Raw genomic sequence first — 21,909 nt, forward strand, 5'->3', positions numbered from 1 at the left:
GGATAGTTATCAAAGGTGATGGCAGTTTATGCTAAGGGGATTCAGGATCCCTATCAAATCTACTGGAGGTTTGCACCAGAGATTTTACAACATTTACACGCTGAGGAGCTACGTCCCATCAGGTGGATGGGTCTAAATTTTGGCTTCGGCACAAAGGGTGCCCCACAGAGGATTCTTATCAGCCGTGAGGACTGAGAGCCGTGCTCAGACCTTTCCACCACAGCCTAAGACAGGAATAAAAGTAGAACAAATGTCCCAATCTTTGTAATGGGCTAAAGAGGGTTCTTCCTAGCCCTTTGGGATAAATCCCACAGCCTTTTTCTTGATCTTTATGGCAGCAGCCTTTCAGTAATGCTGATTGTGTGTGTGTGTGTGTGCACGCGCACACACGTGCATGTGCGTGTGTGTCTCTCTGACCTCCTTGTATTTTGCTTACTGAACCTGCAGTTCTGTTGGGGTAAATAGACGTGCCCTGTAATGTCTCAGGGAGCATAAATAGGGGATGTTGAATTTGACAGAATATCACTAAATAATTCTGTTTACATTGAGTTTCATTATTCTCCTTAAAAAGATGCATGTATGTTAGTACACACAAACCCCTGGAAAATTACATGTGTGTGAATGTATTTGACAATGTTTCTAATATTTAATAAATGTTACCTAGATCCAATGCTGTTCTTGGGTAACATGTTACAAAGAATGCCTTAAAAGGTATTAGTAATGCATTCTTGACAGATGATGCTATAACAAGCTGTTTCCAGAGCAGATTCATTATAACCTAAAGATAATGTTAAAACAATGGATTTTACTCTCATCAAATGCACATACCAGAAAGAAAACTAGTTGATGATTGTGGATGCTGGTGTGTATGTGTGTGTTTGTGCGTGTGTGTGTATGTTGGTGTCCAGCAGACAAATAAAAATTTCATAGCTGTTTAAACCCTCCACAAAAGGGGGCAGGGATTCAGACCCTTATGTGTAAATCCAGTCACCTGTCTGGTCACCCTTAGCAACTAACCTCTTAAGTCACTAAAAGTTAAAACTAGAACAGATCCCATCGTTTTACTGATGAGGAAACTGAGACCAGAGAAAGTAGTTGCTAGTTGGAGATAGAGCTAGGATTCTGCTTCGTCCGAGGTCTTCTAACAGCTACTTAGGCCCAGATGATGAATCCTTAAGGTGTTCAGGAGAATTCTTTGAGTTTGGGTTCTGCTTCTTTCTCTGGCTAAGAATTCTGTTTGAAAATGCAAATTCTTCAATTCTTTGGAACCTGAATGTATGGTTATATATTCTTGGGCAGTCTTGATATTGTCCTCTGTGATCATGTGAAATTGGATTAATAGGCAAGTGCTGTTGTAAGATTCACAAAGGGGGAAATGTGAATTATGAAAGCTATAGGCAGTTCTTCATGCGCACTCTTGGAAAAAGAGCATATTATTAAGCAGATGGTCTATGAACATATGAGAAATAAAGAGGTGATCACTAGAAGCATCCATGATTTCCTAAAAGCAAGTCATGACAAGTAGCCTTAGTCCCTTTTCTGACATCTGTATTAGACTAGCAGACCGGTTGAATGGTAGACATGGAGTAACAATATAGTAAGGTCTGTGACAGAGTTTCTCCTGATGTACTCCTGAATGACCTGGAAAACACAGACTGTGTGGGGACTTGTGGCTGATAGCACAATACTATTCAAAAGCGTCCATTTCTGGAATGATATTTAAGCGGAGGGAGGTCTCTAGCAGCAAGTTAAAGGATATTTGCCTCTTCCTGTCATGTTCCAAGTACTTATCCATGATTCGGATGAGACATGGACCATGTGCTTATCGAATTTGTGATGACATGAAGCAGAGGTCAGGAATATGACAAACGATATAAACAAAGATAAAAGGATCTTGATATCGGAAAAGATGGGATGAAACTAACAAGATAAATTTAACAAGGATAAAAGTAGAGTCTTGATTTTCAGGTTTGAAGGATGGCTTGATTTCACAAATAGAAGATGGGAAAGCATGGGTTTGAATGTAGTTTATATAAGAAATATCTGGGTGAGTTATAGCAGACCATAGGTTTTACCAGGCTATTTACACACACACACACATCCACACACATCCACACACACACACACACACACACACTCTACCATGCTAGTGATTTCTACATAAATAACATGAGGGTCCTATGTACACATCCTACTTAAGAGGTCCATCAGACCTCAGAGCACTGTAGCTGGTTCTGGGCTCCCAGCTTAGGAGGGACACTAACAAATAGAAGAATGGAGACCAGGACACTCTGGAAGTATCTGAACATCTTGTCAACAGGAGATTGATTGAAAAAGTTGACACTGCACTTAGGAAGAGAACATGTTAGGAAGTAATAACAGCTGGCTTTAGACATTTGAAAGAGTCTCATGGAGAAGATGAGTTGGATTATTCTGTTGTGTTCCAGGGGGCAGAACTGGGACCTGTGAATGGTGTGACAGGGAAGTGGATATTGACTCCGTGTAGAGGAGATTTAAAAAATAGTTGATGCTAGCTATATGTGGATAATGCCAACTTCCAAGTTAGCCAGCTCCTCGTCACTGACAGCATTAAAAACAGAGGTTAGGTGACCACCTGAGGACCAGGATGCTGCTAAGAAGATTCTAGCACAGAATGGGTGGGTGGACTCAGGGATCTCCATCATTGCCTCCAACTCTTGGATTGCTATCTGTTCTCTGGGTCAGGCTGCCTTTACTGACCCCATAAATGGTGCTTGGTCCTGATTATAGGGGATTCTGTTTACATTGTACCTCTACCCCCACCCCTGATAAAATCAAGAAAAGGAAATAAACAGCTTTACAGAAAATTGGGTTTGTCAGAAAGTTCTGTTTGTTCCAGAGTCTCGGCTCTCAGACCTACAGAAAGCAGCTGCCCCTCCAGATAGCCCAGATGTCAGAGAAGATTCCTCTACTTCAAGTGAAAAGGAGAACAGCCACTCCTTTGAAGTGCATGTATCAAAGCTTTAATAAGAGCTAATAAAACTATTGTTCCGGGGTCACATCTCCTGAGAACATCAAGTCAAAGCCTCCCTGAGGAAAGAAACTGTTATATAACTATTCTTATGGTTTTCTTTTCTTTTTTTAAAAAAATCAATTCTTAATTAAAAGACCACAATAATTATTTTGCATTACTTGTAGAATATCAATTAAACTTAATTGATATGTCCAGACTTTTCTTTTCTTTTCTTTCTTCTTCTTTTTTTTTTTAAGCAATGAAAATGTAGGGTAGTAGCTAAAATCTAAACCCGGGATGGAACCACCTGAGTGAGCCACCTGGGGCTTGGACAGGTAGATGTGTGCCCTGGGTTTCCGGGAGTCCTTGCTGTCCCAATGCTTCCAACAGTGGCAATAGTGAATTCTTTCATTTGTGAAGGATTAAAATTTCCAGAATGATTTTACACAGATAAGGACAGGTCACTTCTGGGAGCCTCAGATGCACTGACTGCCAGTCTTTAGAACAAAGGATGGCTTATAGATGTGAAGAGCAGAGGGTGAGGCACGTAGCTTGCACATATAGAACAAGTGACAGTTAGGTAGTCTGGAACCCAGCTCCCAGTCAACCAGGAGAGGTTTTGTGGAAGGAGGGGAAGCCTAGGAAAACTGACAGTTTATGTGCCAGGTATCATGAGAGGAAGTGAGTATCATTTTTAATTCCCAGCAGAAGAACCCAAAGAAAAAAATTACGTCCAATGGTTGTTCAAGGTCACACACATTTTAAATGGCAGTGCTGGGATTTGAACTCCTGCCAGTCTGGCAGGTTCTCACTACACCACATAGCCTCTAAGGGTATATATTTTCAGTCCACAAAGGGGTGGCCAGTGGGATTCTTTCCAGATTGGGGCCTATGCACTCACCTGTGAAGATGTCTCAAACACCATGCTGCCATCTGCCATTTCTGGTTCCCTGAGGAGAGGAGTGGTGTGCAGCCAGGCGAAAGAGGGGTTAAAGCCAGAGTGTGCTAGGGAGGGTGAGCACTCAATGACAGAAGAATGTGCTCCGGCAGCCCAGCCCAAAGCCCTGGAGGAGCCTCGGGCAGAAGGGCAGTGTGGGGGAGCACATAGCAAGGAGGGACCAGACTCCGAAAGCCATCTGGAGAGCTGGAGACATGGAGGACCCCTTCCTGATCTGAAGCACTTGTCCAAACCTTTAGAAGCATAGAGACCCCTTGCTCTGATGAGCCAAGGTTCCTTGCCAGCCACTGTTCTGAGTCCAGGGAGTCGGGAGGGAGAAGAAGGAAGGTAGGGGAAGATAAAACTGAATGGCTGGCTGTGAGAAAGCAAGGGCCACACAATGGGTCCTACTCTTTCCGTAAAGGAAAAAAGGCACTCGGAGTATAATTTTTGATTCACGGGGAAATTTGAGCTTATCTCACTTGCCTGCTTTCTGTGCCTAAGAATTTAAATTTTGCTGTGTCCTTAGGATGAAGCAGAAATGCAGGTAGTGCTCTTGCACAGTAAATGAGACCCCACAATCAGGGCAGAAGGAAAAAAGGGTTTCCAGGAGAAAATTCGAGGGGACTTGAATCCTCATGAGTCCATCTTCTTGCTCTTGGCTAGAATTATAACTACAAACCTGGTCAGAGAAGCATCCGGGTCTGGGAAGGGGGCCTGAGACTCTGCATTGTCAACACCCTCCCAGGCACTGCTGTCGTTTCCGGAACACATTTTGAGTAGCGATGAGTTGTTAGTGTTGCAGAGAAGGAGCTTGCAATCCGAGATCTCACTGTGTTTAGTCAGGAAATTTGTCTATCTATCTGAAAGTCATCATGGATAATTTGTGCTTTTCTTTTTCTTCTGGTCACAGCAAAGGTACAAAATAGCTGGCAAACCCTCTCTTTATGTCAATGCTTTGAGTCTTTCTAATGTCCTATGTGCTCAGGGTCATCTGAGATGCAGGGGGTGATACAATTCTTGAAAGTCTCGAAAGGGTTGGTTCCCAAGCTTTCCCTGAATACCTGGCCTGATGCCACTCTAAATGACTAATTAGAAGGACCAAGGTAACAATCCCTGGTTTTCAGAACTAACATGGTGGAAATAATGATGAAAAGGAAGAGTTTGGTAAAAGTTTCCAAGTTGGGTCAGGTTTTGGCAACATGTGCTTCTTCTCTTTGTTCCATATTCTTTCCCTAGGGCCGACTCCTGTGTTGATGTTGGGGGAATAGGGACAACTGTACACATCTGTCTCCTGCTAGTCCTTGTGCTCAGCGGCCTGCTAGTCAGACACAGATTCTTCTCAAGCAGATCCCACGGTACGAGTGAGTGGTGTGTCCTTTTCTGTGAGGGGTCCCCAACCAGCTCCAGTGCTGTCAGATGGGTTGTGAATTAAGGGCCCATCTGCAACCATTTCTGTGCTAATTTGGAGCGGGGCTGAACCTGCAGCGCAGTCCTTGCTTTCCAAGCCTCTTGGGAGGAATGAGGCAAGGTCTTTCTCCCCTTGGTTCTGCCCCTCACCTCATAATCCCAGGTCATGGGGATTTTCCCCTTCAACCAAATAAAGCTGTATATCTTCTCTCACAAGTCTCAGTCAGACCCCTTTCAGCAGTTGGCTTATGCGTCCTGTAAACGTGACAGATTCTGCCAAGAAGTAATGCCGGTCTGCTTTCCCCACACAGAAGGGTTTGTTGGCTGACACTCCTCCAGTACGGGCAGACCAGACTGACAACCCCGACAGCCTGCAGGGGTGTGACAGCCTACAGGGGTGTGTGTGCACTGCTAGTCATGGAGCAACAGCCCCCTCCTCCTGTCGGGGCTGCCCCCAGCTGACCTTTGTCATGGGGTGGGAAACCTCTGTACTCAGCATCTTACCCTTAATGTCTTTGAACTTCTAAACCTCAATTCTAGGAGGCAGCCTGAAGGAGGAGGACTAGTTACTCAGTACAAAGAGCACTAGAAGCAAGGATTCTAGACCACACTTGGCTAGTTATGAGGCCTTCGGTAAGCAAGTTGTTTAACTCTTTCTGATTCAGTTTCATTTCCTATAAACCTGAGGGTACTAGACTCATTCATTTATTCATTCACTAATATATGCTAATTTAATGTATATTTTACATCCATGTGCTGTATGTGGCTCTGAAGCAAATATAAAGGGGGGGGGACAACATTTTAAAGCATCCACTCAAAATATGCCTTTTATACTGCAAATATGACAAGCAGTATTGGCATCATTTGGAAGCCTGTTAAAAATTCAGAATCTTATCACCTCACCCCAGTCAGAATGGCTTTCATCAACAAGACAAATAGCAACAAGTGTTGGAGAGGCTGTGGAGAAAAAGGAACCCTCATACACTGTTGGTGGAATGCAGACTGGTGCAGCCGCTATGGAAGGCAGTGTGGCGGTTCCTCAAAAAATTACGAATAGAATTACCATATGACCCAGCAATCCCTCTCCTGGGTATCTACCCAAAAAATCTGAAATCATTTATACATAAAGACACGTGTGCTCCAATGTTCATTGCAGCTTTGTTTACGGTGGCCAAGACATGGAAACAACCAAAATGTCCTTCAATAGATGAATGGATAAAGAAGTTGTGGTATATATACACAATGGAATACTATTCAGCGTTAAGGAAAGATGATATAGGAACATTTGTGACAACATGGATGGATCTTGAGACTATAATGCTAAGCGAAATAAGTCAGACAGAAAAAGCAGAGAACCCTATGATTTCACTGATATGTGGTATATAAACCAAAAACAAGACAAACAAATGAGAAACAAGAACTCATAGACACAGACAATAGTTTAGTGGTTACCAGAGGGTAAGGGGGGTGGGGGGAGGGAGATGAGGGTAAGGGGGATCAAATATATGGTGATGGAAGGAGAACTGACTCTGGGTGGTGAACACACAATGGGATTTATTGATGATGTAATACGGAATTGTACACCTGAAATTATGTAATTTCATTAACAATTGTCACCCCAATAAATAAATTAAAAAAAAAATTCAGAATCTTGAGTTCTACTCCAGACTGTGAATCAGGAACTGCATTCTAACAGGATCTCCTACGTGATTCATGTACCCATTAATAAAGTTTAAGAAGTACTGACTATACAGATAATACTGCATTCCCTCCTTTAGCAAACATCATTTCACGACACACAATCCTCTCTTTAAGGAACTCATAATCAAGAATGAGAGGAAGAGATTCTGACAAATCCCTACAGTGTGGTGAATGTCTTTCTGAAGATGGGAATAGGATACTACAGAAATTCAGAGGGTAAATGATTGATTATGCCATTCATTCATTCATTCATTCATTCACTCTAGAAATATTTGAACACTTGATACCTGCCAGGTATTCTCCTGCATGCTGGGAAATGAAAATAATACTAGAACCAGAAGTGGCTTCTTTCCTTTAAAAGCAGGATCCACTGTATCTTTTGTTGCTTTCTCACAACCATCCCATTCAGCTCTCTGTTTTCATGGAGCTTACCTTCTAGTGGGGAAAGACATATAATAAACAAATATATATGTGTAATTTTAGATAGTAATAAATGTTGTGAAAGCAATAATCAGGGTAAGGTGATAGTGACTGGGGTGGGAGCTCTTGTGGGGGGTTGGTCTAGACAGGCCCCTTTGATGAGCTGGGATCGAAATGATGAGAACCAATCATGGGAAGATCTGATCTGGGGGGTTGGGAGGAAACGGTTATAGAGAGGGAGGACAGCAAATGGAAGGCCCCATGGAGCAGACAAGTCTAACCTCTTTTTGGTGCAGCAGGATCTCAAGGGAGCTTGGTAAGAGATAAAGGCATAGGAGCTCTCAGGAGCCAGTTTAGGAAGGGCTGCGCCAGCCATGGTTAAGTCTGAGACTGAATTTTACTCTGAGTGCAATTGTAGCAATATGTACTAATGCATACCTAAAACACTTAATTCTGGCTGCAGTGTGGAGACTAGACCACAGAAGGTAAGGCTGTGAGCAGGGAGCTCAGGCAGTGCACTCAGGTGGTAATGGGGACTTGAATTAAAGACAGGTAGGTGTGGACATGGAGAAAGGTGAATGCTTTGGGGATACATTTTGGGAGGAACATCAAAAGTACCTGGGAAAGATCGTCCAGAGGAGGTTATAAGATGGGCTTTGAAGAATAAGTAGGGATTCACTAGGCAGACATTCAAAACTCTAGGTTTAGAAGTCAAAAAGTGTGGTCATGTATTTTGGAAGCACAAGGTTGGTTCATGGTTCATTCCTCTGAAAGAAACAAGGGAAAAAAGAATACTCTAAAGCGCATATTTCTCATGAATATGCAGGTCTTCCCTTTCACAATGCAGCCCTCCAATGTGTGATAACTTTCCTGATTTCTGTGCAAAGCTCCCCAAATCCCTCTACCAAGCTCCTTTTTACAAAGGTCTAACTAATTAGTTGGGAGAGGAGAAAGGCCCTCTCATTTTTTTTTCCAGGAGATCAGACGTTGGCCCTGGATCTGCTCACGTACACCTACCTCCTCTTAGAAGAGACGATTTTGGTCTTCTGAGAAGTATGTTTTCAGTTCCAAAATCCAGAGCTGCCCCAGAAATCACTCAATTCAAGCAAGAAAATAAATGTGAATATCACTAACTCAGCAGCCTGGCAGCTGCAGACGATCCCATTATGTCAATCACCATCAGCAGTTCACTGTAACTGGCAGCCTGTCATCCTCCTGGAGATTAATTGCTGGGAACCTGTTGTATGTATTAATAGATCATTTATTCAGATTGATCTTTCACTCATTGATCTTCAATCTCTTCACACGGCCAGGTCCCTATCGTTCTTATGATCTGACTTCTGGGGCCAATCTTTACTCTAAAGACCCTCCTGGGATTACTTAGCAAACATAGCAGCCCCATGAAGGCTTCAGGTCCACAAACCACAGCCGCAGTCAATCTCTTTCCATCTCCAGGGAGCCAAGGTATGCTGCTGCTTCCTACCTCCCCACAATTTGATTTTTAATATCTTAAGTTCCAATTCTGCAATCAAAGCACTACTGTCAGGCTGTGATCTGAATTCTCCCTTCAAAAGCTTAAGCACCTTGCCCTTAGAAATTTGAGTTTCTTTCTTATCCTCTTGCCTTTCCTGTGCCTGCTCTCGGCATTGGACCAGATAGAGAATCAGAGATTACCCTAATCCTTCAACTGGATAACTCTTACACATCTTTTCTGGGCTGCACTGTGTGTTCCCCAAATTCATATGTTGATGTCCTAACCCCCAATACATCAGAATGTGACTATATTTGGAGATAGGACATTTAAAGAGATAATTCCAGAAAAATGAGGTCATGTGGGTTCTAATCCAGTATGACTGGTGTCCTTAGAAGAAGAGGAGATTAGAACACAGACATGTGTACACATGGAAGAAAAGCCATGTGAGGATACAGCGACCAGGCCGTTGTCTATAAGCCAAGGAGAGAGGCTTCTGAAAGAAATCAACCCTACTGACACCTCAGTCTTGGCCTTCCAGCTCCAGAAAACAAAGAAATAAACGTCTGTTGTTTAAACCACTCAGTCTGTGGTACTTTGTTATGGCAGCCTTAGCTGACTAATACACTATCTTTCCTGTGTCACCATAAATGGCACCTTTTCAGAGAGGATTTCCATAACTCCTAGATCAGCTTAGGTCATCTTACTGTCTGCTCCTATTTCTGTCTTTTCACTGCCTTAACATTCATCATACTATCTTATAATTACTGATTTAAGTATTCATTTTTTAAGAGTGTCTCTGATTCATAAGGCCAGGGACAAGTCTATCTTGTTCACTGTTTTGTTAGATACGGAAAATAACTCTCATTTCTGTGACAGATAAACTTCCAAATCTCAGTGATTTAGCACAATAAAAGTCTATTTCTCATTCATATCACAATCTAACATGACCCAAGGATTGAAGGACCCAAGTCTCCATCAATGGTTACATTTTCCTCTGGGTCCAAGAAGGGCTTTCAATTTAGCTGGTGGATGTGGGATGAGAACGAGATCATTGATGGGAAGTTTCTATGAGTCAGACCTGAAGGTGGAATACCTCTCTTCTGCTCACATTCCACTTACCAGGTTTCACGTCACATGACATCCCCTAAATGCAAGGGAGGCTGGGATATGTAGTCCAGTTGCATGCCTAGGCAGAAAAGGAGAACATGGATATTGGTAACACCAGCAATTTATGCCATAGCTGCTATATCTCCAGCACCAATCATAGTGCCTGACTTATAGTAGGTACTCAATAAATATTTTAATCAATTAACTCATTAACTTACACAGATCACACACATAGCCTTAGGTGGAACTGGGATGGTTTAGAATTATAGGCTCTACTTTTTTATCTGGGGTCATTTCATTAGACAACGTTGCTTCATTTTTGGATACTTGGAGGATGAATTTTCCCAGTCTCAAAAATCCCCTCAAAAGAAACAATTCCAACAAAGAAAGTTATTTTATTTCTAACATCTTAACAAAAACAGGCAGCTCAGTACATATTTTGCCATCTTGCTACAGTTATTTGATTCTGAGTTATTAGACCCTCCTTCCTGGGGAGCAGCAACACATTAGCCATCTGGGTAGCCCAGCTTTTAAGCCCAGTGCCTGGCACATCTTCAACTTCCTTTCAGACAGCATTTATTGAGCATTTACTATATGCTGTGCTAAGCGCTTTACATCCATTAAGTCATTAAATTGTTCCACGAAGGAACAACAGTGATTGTCTGGTGTTTATGTATTGAAACCCAGTGCTCAGAGAGCTTAAGAAAACTTGCCAAGTGCCACCAAATTATTAAGTAGTCAAACTAAAATGTAAAATCAAGTTCAGAGGATTTTAAAGCCCATGCTCTTAACCACTGTTGCAAGCTACCTTTCCTGCGCAAGCTAATTTCATTGAATGGAAACTGGCCATGGGCATCCGAGCTAAGTTTGTGGGTCTTGTGAGGGAACAAAGGTTTTACGTCTTGGTAAAGTTCTTATTTTCAAGAGTGTATAACTCTTCACTTTCTTGAGATCAGGAAATGTGTTACCTTTGTACTCCACAAATCACCTAGCACAAAACCCTCTGCATAGATTGTCAATGTTCGTATCTTTCTCTACAAGGTTAATGAATCAGGACTGAAGGAAGGAAGGAGAGGTCAAGCTGTCTCTACTGGTCAGTGTACCCTTCCCTAAGCACCCACTCACATACTATCTTCACCCCTGTTCAGCAAACGCACTTCTATCTCAGAGCTCTTCTTGAAGGCCTTTCTTTCTCTTTCAATATACACCAGGAGTAAGTGGTGGGGTCCTAGTATCCTTTGGGAAGGAAGGACACTTCCGTCCATCTCTGAGGTTGATAGTGGTAGTAGAGAGAGGAAGCCAGTAGTTTCTGATGGAATTCTATCTTGAAGGTCAGATGGAAAGAAAAAAAACAATCATGGTTAGTTAAGTCCTCTCAAGAAATAAGACAGATATATTTTTCCCCCATCCATTTTTCTGAACCTAGTTGCATCATGGAGTCCCAGGTCCCTATTCTCCCAGGCTCTGAAGCCCAGAAGCAACAGTGCTCAGATTCTAGTATCACTGTTACAGGTCCTGAGAAGCAGAGGCTGACGCTTGCCCTTCTAATCCTTCCTCAAATCCATCCCAGAGACTGTTTCAGAATGAAAAGTTCATTTGGATGCGTATGAACTTCCCTTAGTTCATTATTTTATTATTTTGTGTTTTTTGTATTCCTGAAAATGACTTTTTGCCCAGAATATTTTGTCAGTGGGATGTCCTGGGAAAAAGAAAGTAAATAAAATAGTGTTCTTTTTGCATGCATTTGGCACAAGTGAAGACCCCTTCCTGTGTAAACACTTGGTTGAATTCTTTCTGCGTAGTGACTTTCCTGTCCCTACAACGAGCAGGACTGCACAGCTCCAGCAAGAGAACATGAGGAGGTCAGGCCTATTGTCTGATAGACGCACATGGTCTCTCTTCTCCTTCAGGTAGATGGGGTATAAGACATGATAAAAAATGGGGGAGTTTCAGGCAATGTGGTAGAGCCATGTGTAAGTGATAATGATGATGATGTTGATGATGAAGACGGTGATGATTTGTGGAGTAAGAAAGAGGATTTTTGGCATCTCTGAAGGAAACCTGAGTTGGTTCTTGGCTACTCAGTGTGTAAAGAGAACTGGCTACCATCATCTTCGGAGAAGTTTCCAATGCTACAAGAATTGAAGTTTCATAACTTGGCTCCTGCAACTGGCAGGAGTCCCTTGGGGATGGCAAGTACAGATGGGGTTGAAGAAAGACATTCCCTAGTCACCCCCAAGATCATTTCCACTTCAGGCTGAGGGCCGAGAGGAAGCTCTGTCTTTTCTGATTCGGTTTGAATGGAGGCCATTCATCCCCGGTGAGCTGCAATCCAGGCCTTTTGCTTGCTGATGTCAAAAGGCTGAATGTGGACTTCAGGAAGGCTTACGGGCTGTCTTGCCTGCTAACACTGATTTTATGATATGCTAAACATAACATTCAATAGCTATTACTTGCACTGTCAGGGAAACAACTTGAGCCATCTATCTTTCTCCTCAGACTATATTACATTTCTCCATACAAATGACAGTGCATTAGAATATCTTTTATTATAATATTACTTATTTATTGCCAAAGGTTTTCCAGCATTAATGTCGAGGGCTCTCATCCTTTATCCGCTTTTTGGTTTGTTATGGATGTCACATATTATTTATCAAGATGGGCTCTGTTCAGAATTTGTGGACTGACTCCTCTGATTTACCTCTTATGCAAACCTGAGCTTTTATCTCATTAGATTTCTCAGCATGCTAGGGGGACAGGATGAACAAACTGTTCTGCTTTCTTGCTTTGTCAAAGGTTCTAAAGGGGAAGGACCATAATGTAGGATTATCGCACATGAGCCTGGAAGAGAGCTCTGGGGGCCAGGCGTGCCAGGGCCTCTCTCTTTAGGCAAGACTTCAGCCTTGACCATTCCATTTCAGTAGACCTCTGTGGAAGAAGTTCCCAAAATTGTTTTTTGGTAACTTTTTCTGAAGTTTAGCAGCCTTCCTTTTTTTTTTATTAAATTTATTGGGGTGACAATTGTTAGTAAATTTACATAGATTTCAGGTGTACAATTCTGTATTACATCGTCTATAAATCCCATTGTGTGTTCACCACCCAGAGTCAGTTCTCCTTCCATCACCATATATTTGATCCCCTTTACCCTCATCACCCACCCCTCACCCCCTTACCCTCTGGTAACCACTAAATTATTGTCTGTGTCTATGAGTTTTTCTTTCTCATTTGTTTGTCTTGTTCTTTTTGGTTTATATACCACATATCAGTGAAATCATAGGGTTCTCTGCTTTGTCTGTTTGACTTATTTCACTTAGCATTATACTCTCAAGATCCATCCATGTTGTCACAAATGCTCCTATATCATCTTTCCTTAACGCGGAATAGTATTCCATTGTGTATATATACCACAACTTCTTTATCCATTCATCTATCGAAGGACATTTTGGTTGTTTCCATGTCTTGGCCACCGTAAACAAAGCTGCAATGAACATTGAAGTAAACGTGTCTCTATAGAGGAATGCTTTCAGATTTTTTGGGTAGATACCCAGGAGAGCGATTGCTGGGTCATATGGTAATTTTATTCGTAATTTCTTGAGAAACCTCCACACTGCCTTCCATAACGGCTGCACCAGTAGCAGCCTTCCTTTTTAAGAAGCTCTTCCCCACCTCCCAAATTAAAGCCGCTTCCTTAAATTCACTCAAAAATGTAACATTCTACTGAGATCGTTCTTATTTCTCTAGCAAGGGTACTTCAGAGCCCAATGTAGAAAACACTTTGAATAGCATATACACTTGGAGGCAGTTATTTGTTTTACAAAGAAAAAACAAACCAAACATGCTTTTTTGAAGAACAATCCCTAGTTCTCTTTGACTGTATATATACATACACATATATATATATATATATATATATATATATATATATATATATATGTATGTATATATATATATATATCATTAATGACTAGACAGAAACAGCTTTTTTTCCCAGTTGGGGGTAGGCAGATGTACAAACAGAGCAGATAAAATTAAAGTGCCAGCAAACTAATGTTTACTGAAAGTCTGACAGAATTGCTGGTACAGTCCTTGTAAAAACTGGAGATATCTTTACATTGATACCTTGGTTTACAAACATCAATTCACATTCTACTTTGTTAGAAAGAAATGTGTTTCAGTTGTACTTGAGAGTGAAACTTTGTCCTGCATTTCTTTCAAAATTTCTCCAGCACATGAAATCCAGTGAAGACTGAGTGTGGGGTCAAAACTGGACTGGAAAAAAATGACCAAGTGAGGGATAGAGGTGTTGTTGTTTACTCTAATTATCTAGTCACCTTCTCTATTTTTTAATTAATTTTTGTTAAATTTATTGGGGTGACATTGATTAGTAAAATTATATAGGTTTCAAGTTTACAATTCTATAATACATCATCTATATATCACATTGTGTGCTCACCACCCAAAATCAAATCTCCTTCTGTCACCATATACCTCCTCCCTTACCCTCTGGTAACCACTAAACTATCGTCTGTGTCTATGAGTTTTTGTTTGTTTGTTTGTCTTGTTTGTTTGTTGCTTTCAGTTTTATATCCCACATATTAGTGAAGTCATATAGTTCTTAACTTTTCATGTGTGACTTATTTCACTTAGCATGGTAATCTCAAGATCCATCCATGTTGTCACAAATGGCACTATTTCATCTTTTCTTATGGCTGAGTAATATTGCATTGTGTATATGTACCACATCTTCTTTATCCAATCCTTTATCAAAGGACACTTGGGTTGTTTCTATATCTTGGCCACCATGATTAATGCTGCATTGAACAAAGGGGTACATATATGTTTACGGACAAATGGTTTCAGGTTTTTTGAGTAGATGTCCCGAAGAGGAATTGCTGGGTTGTATGGTAATTCTATTCTTAATTTTTTGAGGAGCCTCCATACTGTTTTCCATAGTGGCTGTACCAATTTATATTCCCACCAGCAGTGTGTAAGGGTTTATTTTTCCCTACAACCTCTCTGACACTTATTATTACTTGTCTTGTTGATAATAGCCATTCTAACAAGTGTGACGTGGTATCTCATTGTGGTTTTGATTTGTATTTCCCAAATAGCTATTGAAATAGAGCATTTTTTCATATATCTGTTGGCCGTTTGTTTGTCTTCTTGGGAGAAATGTCTATTCAGTTCTTCTGCCCATTTTTCAATTGGTTTCTTTAATTTTTTTGTTGTTGAATTGTATGAGTTCTTTACATACTTCGGATATTAGCCCCTTATCAGAGGATTTGTTTGCAAATATCTTCTCCCATTCAGTTGTTGCCTCTTTATTTTGCTGATGGTTTCTTTTGTTGTGTAGAAGCTTTTTAGTTTGATATAGCCCCATTCATTTATTTTTGCTTTTACTTCCCTTGCCTTTCTATTGTCAAGTAAGATCTGTCCTAGCTCATCTTTCTTCACCTGGTCACCCAACAATCCCAGCTTTTTTTTATCCTGTTCCCATATGTCTCCGCTTTGCTAGGTAAAAACCCAAGAGTCTAATGGCTGATAGAAGCCAGAAGTCAAAATCCTTACTAGTCTGGCTTACATTTTAATAGAAGACTTTTGGAAAACAGTGTTATTATTCAAAGAATGATACTACTTTGGTGGATATTCAGGCATCATAGACAACTGATGTGGGAGATACTTTGGACTAGGGCTGGAAGCAAGGAGACTCGTAGGCAAATACTTCAAATCACTTCAGGTAAGGGACTCAAAGCCTTCAGATCAAAGTGTGCAGTTAGGCAATTCTTCCTCCTGCACTACATCTTCTTTTCCTAGGCAACATGTGAAGTACAGGACAAAGGCAACAGTGCCACACCTGGATCATGCAGAGTGGTACATTTAGCAGCCATACAAAATGGAACTCCATGTACTTTCAGTTCTTGGCCCTGAAACAGGTGATGAGATGAAAGGCTTGTGTCTGAGTGGGAGAATGTCTTAGAAGGCTTATAGCTGCCATTCTTGCACCCATGCTTGCACACCGTCTTCAAAAGGAAAGAAAATGGTATGGCTGAGAAGTCCTGCCTGATCACATAGGATTTCAAAGTAACACTGCCACAGGCAGGGATAGAATAGAGGTGCTGGGGGAAGGTGGGGGGAAGTGGTAACAGTGTGGCTTGGCTGATTGGCACGGTCTTGGGTGTTGTTGGAGATCTAATTTCAGAGTTGTGTACTCTCCATTGAGCCCTTGAGCTAGTAGTCAGTCTCTGGGGACTTGAAAATTATTCACAAGGCAAATGGACGCTTCCTAAAGCATGATACGACTATTGTTGAAATACAAGTGTTAGATTGGGAAAGTGGAAAAAAGGATGTTGAGACTATATATTTTATTAGACCTGACTGCCTGTTCTATATCCCACTCTTCAGTATTGTTCTCCCCTCCATCTCTTTTTTTTTAAATTAAAGTTTATTGGGGTGACAATGGTTAGTAAAGTTACATAGGTTTCATATGTACAATTCTGTAATACATCATCTATATATCACATTCTGTGTTCACCACCCAGAGTCAGTTCTCCTTCCATTACCATATATTTGATCCCTTTTATTCTCCTCTATCAACCCCTCCTCCTTCACTCACCTCTCCTCTATCTCCAGCCCCCCAATAAAGATGGTGAGTTGAAAACAAGGGCTCAGTGTCCATCCAGATGAATGGAGTTCCCTTGAATTTCCTCCTTTCCCCCACTTTCCAATAACCCAATTGTTATCCTTTCTCCTCCTGCTCATTCTAGTAAGTTGCGTTAGTTTGAGTAGATTTGTTACTCAAACTCACTGAATCCCCTTTCCAATTCAGGGGGAAAAAGAACAGATCTACCTGTCTTGTTCCTAATGGGGCTTGGGCATCTCCTACAGTGACAGTGGCCCTGAGGTGTGAGCTCCTCCTCCTTCATGCTGCTGTGGTTTCCTTAATGGACTCAGTTAAGGATGTCATGGGAAGAGGGTAGTGCTGAGCACCAGTCATCATTTTAACACACTGTTTAAGATTTAAAAAAAAATCATTATTTATAGGCTATGGTTTGTGATGTGGTGCAATAACTCTATTTGCACATTGTTTTCTATGGACCCATAACCCATAACCAAGTTATGTGCAGCTATTGGTAAACTCTGTGGGGACAGAGAGAAAGATGCCCCCAAATGCCCTGTCCTCTCAGTATCAGAGTCCATTATGGGTACAGTCCACCTAACTCTTTTGAATTTTTTTGACCAGACAAATTATATGATGCTGACTTGGTCTCTTCAATATCATGCAATTGATAACTTCTAGAGGAATGAGGTTGACAGGGTGAAGGGGGCTGATCACAAATCACCTTTATCCTCTCAGTGTTGTGGTTCTCAGCAAACCCTTTTAGTAGCACGGCCCAATGAAGATAATCAATAGAACTCCAGTTCTCATCTTTCTCCCTTCCCAGGTACCTGCTTTCCCCTAAGTAACTGACTAGGTCTAGGATTTCTTGATGCCCACCTCTCTCCCTTAAATCCACCAGCTTCAGTTAGTACTTTCAATATTTTTTTGCTTGTGTTACTACAAGAGCCCTCCAACTACTCCCCACCTACCTCCAGTTTTATGCTTCCTCAGTCCATTCTCCATTATTTACACACAGTGAGTGTCCTAAAATGTGAATCTGATGATTAGGTTCCTTGCTAAAATTCTCTTTATTGATCTTAGGATAAAATAAAAATTCTTTTGCAAGCCAAAAAAAGGCACTTTGTGGACTGTGTTTTCCAATTCCACCTCTTACCATCCTCCCCATCCTAATCTTGTAATACTAACATACTTGAAGCACCCATCCTTCACCTGGAAGACATTTCAAATGTGCTGCCTCCTCCCTGGAAGTTTCTCCCTGAAACTGCTTCCCCTTATATGGCTAGCTTCTATTTATCCTTTAGGAGTAGCTCAGAGATTCCATTCATTTGAATATCATTCATAGTTGACTGCCATGGATAAGGTTTTAGCCAGGTATCTGTTTTGGATATGGCCATAACCTTTGGGCTTGCTTCTGATAGAAAAGTAGCTCCCTGTTTTTATGCTTTCTGTTTGCTTGCCTTTTTGCCTATAAGACATTAAATTTTGGAGGCAAGGACAGTGTCTTGGTCATCTTTTTAACTCAGATACTTGATCAACAGAGTAGGTGCTTAGCAAAAGCTGGACAAATAAATGCTTGGCCTATGCTAATATGGGCTAAATGCACACAGTTATGTTCTTTCCTTTTTTCCTCTCTCCCTCTCTTCCTCTGTCCCTTCCTCCCTCCTATTTTTCTTTATTTTTTTCCTAGTTTGGGAGGTTTATTTCTAGTGCTACATATGATACTTTACTGAGGTTAGCAGGGAATCGTTTTTTGGGAAAGATATTACCTCTGGTGTCTTTCCCAGGTAAACCTATTCAGAGATTTAGAGCCCTTCCCCAGCCCACTTCTAGATTTTTCTACTTGTATTACCAATCAGATATATCTATATATTTATTGACATCAATATATCTATATCTATATCTATCATCTATACCTATATATCTGTATCTCATGTCATGGACAAGATAACCCTGTTCTCTCTCACATTCTCTAAGTATTCCAACAGAGAGTAAAGAGTTTGTTCCTGTTCTCCCTATCACAATAGCATCAAATCCTTTATTTGGCTCCACGGGAGTGGAGCAATGGTGAGGATGGGGATAGAGGAGTGGGATTGAACCCAAAGTGTTACATTCACTGGGTAGGGTCTGCTAGGGTGCCATTCTTTCCTCTCTATTCTTCTTCCTTCTGAGGCTGAGTCTTTGGTAGTCATTAGTGTTGTTCATTAAGTAATTCCCAGACTCATGATGGGATTGCACTTACTTGCCCAAACAGAAGTGGAAGGGTCACTTCCAGACAGAAGATCCTAGAGCTGAGACGTGATTTACCAATCTCAGGTGTCTGCTCCATCAGCCTGATTTCCATGCTAACCTGTACTGGACATGTACTCGTCTAAGAAACAAAGCTTCATATGTAAAGCTGCTGAGATAACCTGGTCTTCCTGGCTGATGTAGTCAACAAAATAAAAATTTTCTCTTCAGTAAAATTCTCCTGCTGGGGATTCCATAGAGAGGTGGCTCAGCGCTGTACCCACTGGCACTTCTGCAGCTCCAGCTCTTCCAGATCTGACCCTTGTGGGTGGATCCCTTGTCCATGACCCCTTGTCCTCACCAGATCTGCCCATGTTGCTCTCATCACGAGGGCCTGAGCCACTGCTTCATGAGAGTGGACATCTCTTGAATGATCTCTGTGACATCTTTCCCTCCTTTTTTTGTTAGGATCAGTTTCCGTTTTTGGGGGGGAGCTGCTCCTGCCCCACACCAACCTTATGGTTATGATGGGCTGCCAAACATAGCTTCAAGTACACCTGATTACAGAAAGGGCACCTGATCTAGGCTTGAACAATTTATCATTGTACAAGTGATTAGTACAGGGGTGGGAATATAACCCAACTTGGTCTAATCAGAGAACTTTCCTGCGATATTAAAGAGGGAAAGTAAGAAGCCTTTCTTTCCTTTGGGTTCTACCTTGTTTCCCCGAAAATAAGACCTCGCTGGACCATAAGCTCTAATGTGTCTTTTGGAGCAAAAATTAATATAAGACCTGGTCTTATTTTACTATAATATAAGACCAGGTCTTGTATAATATAATATAATATTATAATATAACATAATATTATAATATAATATAATATAAATTAATATAACATAACATAACATAGCATAACATAACATAACACAACATAAAATACCGGGTCTCATATTAATTTTTGCTCCAAAAGACACATTAGAGCTTATGGTCCAGCTAGGTCTTATTTTCGGGGAAACACGGTAAGATAAAATGACTTGAATGCAGAGTCTGCTTCTGCTGCATGGAGAAAGTCCATTGCCATCACACATAGAAGCAGAGACAAGAGCTGTATAGAGACAAACCTGCCAGTTTTGTGAGCTAATAAATTCTCTCTTGTTCTTAAACTAATCTAGGTTGTTTATCTGACAATTGTAACAGAAAGAAGTCTTACTAATTCACCCAGTAATATTAAATCTTCTCTTTCTGCATGATCCTCTTTATCCATGTCCCTTCCCTCCATGCTCTGGTGGTAATGTACAAGTGAGCCCAGGTCCTTGATGATGATTTTCTGGTAAGCTAGTACTCTGGCTCTTAGCACCTTGGAGCCATACAACCATTAACTTCACTTAACTTGAGGTCAGATACAGACCCACCTCAGATTCCTGAGCACCGCAGGAACCAGAAGTAAGTGGAAAGGCTCTGAGCAGATAAAATACAGTCCATATAACACACACTCACTGTCATGAATATTACTCCAAGGATCATCTATTCACAAAACCTCAGAGTTTATTTCTTCTTATTGTGCTTAGAATTATACGACTTTCTCAATTTTCTTCTACCTCAGAATGGAAGTAGTACATCAGAAAGGGTGAGAGTGGGGGGGATGCTTTGTGTCCTATTGGCAGGAAGTGACATTTGATAGTCGATTCAAAGTTTAGAAAAACTATAAATGGCAAGAAAAATGCCTCAAGCTTGGGACCTTCAAATGTCAAGACAAAGAGCGTTTTACACACCTGGAGCCCAGAGTTCATCATTATGCGTCAGTGCACTGTATACAGTTGCTGCTACAGCTTCACACAAAAGCAGGTGCTCCTAAAGGTGACTCTAAGTCAATCTAATGTTAACGTATGTTTGGGATCCTTGGTTTATTAAGGCAGGGCGTGTATAATTCATTCAAAACAAATTGCTATGATTGTCTCAAATGCTTGGCATTCAAAGGGTTAAATCCCCGTTCTTCTAGCACATTTATTTCTGTAAGAACAGCCCTTTCTCTGATAGTGCTAGATCGATGAGATGTACTACACTGTTTATCAATATAAATAATTTGTAATATGGACACATTTGTTTTGTTTGTATGCACACTCTTTAGTATGTGGTAATGTCTGTGAAAGCGTTTTGTGAACAGTGAAACACAATGCAAATGTTCTTTATCACCATGCTTTGTGGGAGTCCTGACAGACACCACTACTAACTGGCTCTTCCCTAGGAATCCCTAGACTAGGACCATTCTCAAAGGTTAGTGTGCATCCAGCTCTTCTGCGAAACTCGAAAAATGTGTAGAATCCCAGGGCCCATTCTCAGATATTTTGACTTACTGGCTTTGGGCTGGAAACCAGAAAACTGCATTTAAAAAAAAAGAGCCCCTTCCCCAGTAACTGTAACACAGGTAGTCCAAAGTCTACCTTTAAAAAAAAAAAAATCTCTATGCTTTCCACGAGCCTCCAACTGTCCTGGGATATTTTCCTTTCTCACCATGGGCCTGAGAAGAAATACAACCTCCTATACTGTGAATAAAGTCAGAACCCAGACCTGAATCATTGAGCAGAGGCTGGAAGTCATAAAATAAAATAGGATCTGGTTGAGGTTGCTGAAATAAGTTGGAGAAAAAAAATAAAGACTTTCTAAGTCAAGTTTTAGATGGTGGTATAATTAGAGTTATTATCCATTATTTCTGTGGCAGATGACGTTCATGAGATGCTTGGTGACTCTATGTTAATAGGCAGTAGATTTGCTGAAGGGGAATGTGACTTTGGTCTATACTTGCTTTCTCCTGCCTCCCTCTCAATGTCTGTCTTTTACTATTGAGCCCAAGCCAATCCTGAGAACACTTTTGTTTTGACACCTTGTAGGAATTTATGACAGAGAAGTCAGGTACAAAACCAAGAGTCTTTGATTTAGAAATTGGTAACCATCTTTGTGTATTTTGCCTGTTGTTTGATAATAGTTATGGGTGCTGTTGCCATTCCTTTACCACCTTCTCTGT

This window comes from Rhinolophus hipposideros, assembly GCF_964194185.1.
Source record: "Rhinolophus hipposideros genome assembly, chromosome: 19".
Taxonomy (NCBI): domain Eukaryota; kingdom Metazoa; phylum Chordata; class Mammalia; order Chiroptera; family Rhinolophidae; genus Rhinolophus; species Rhinolophus hipposideros.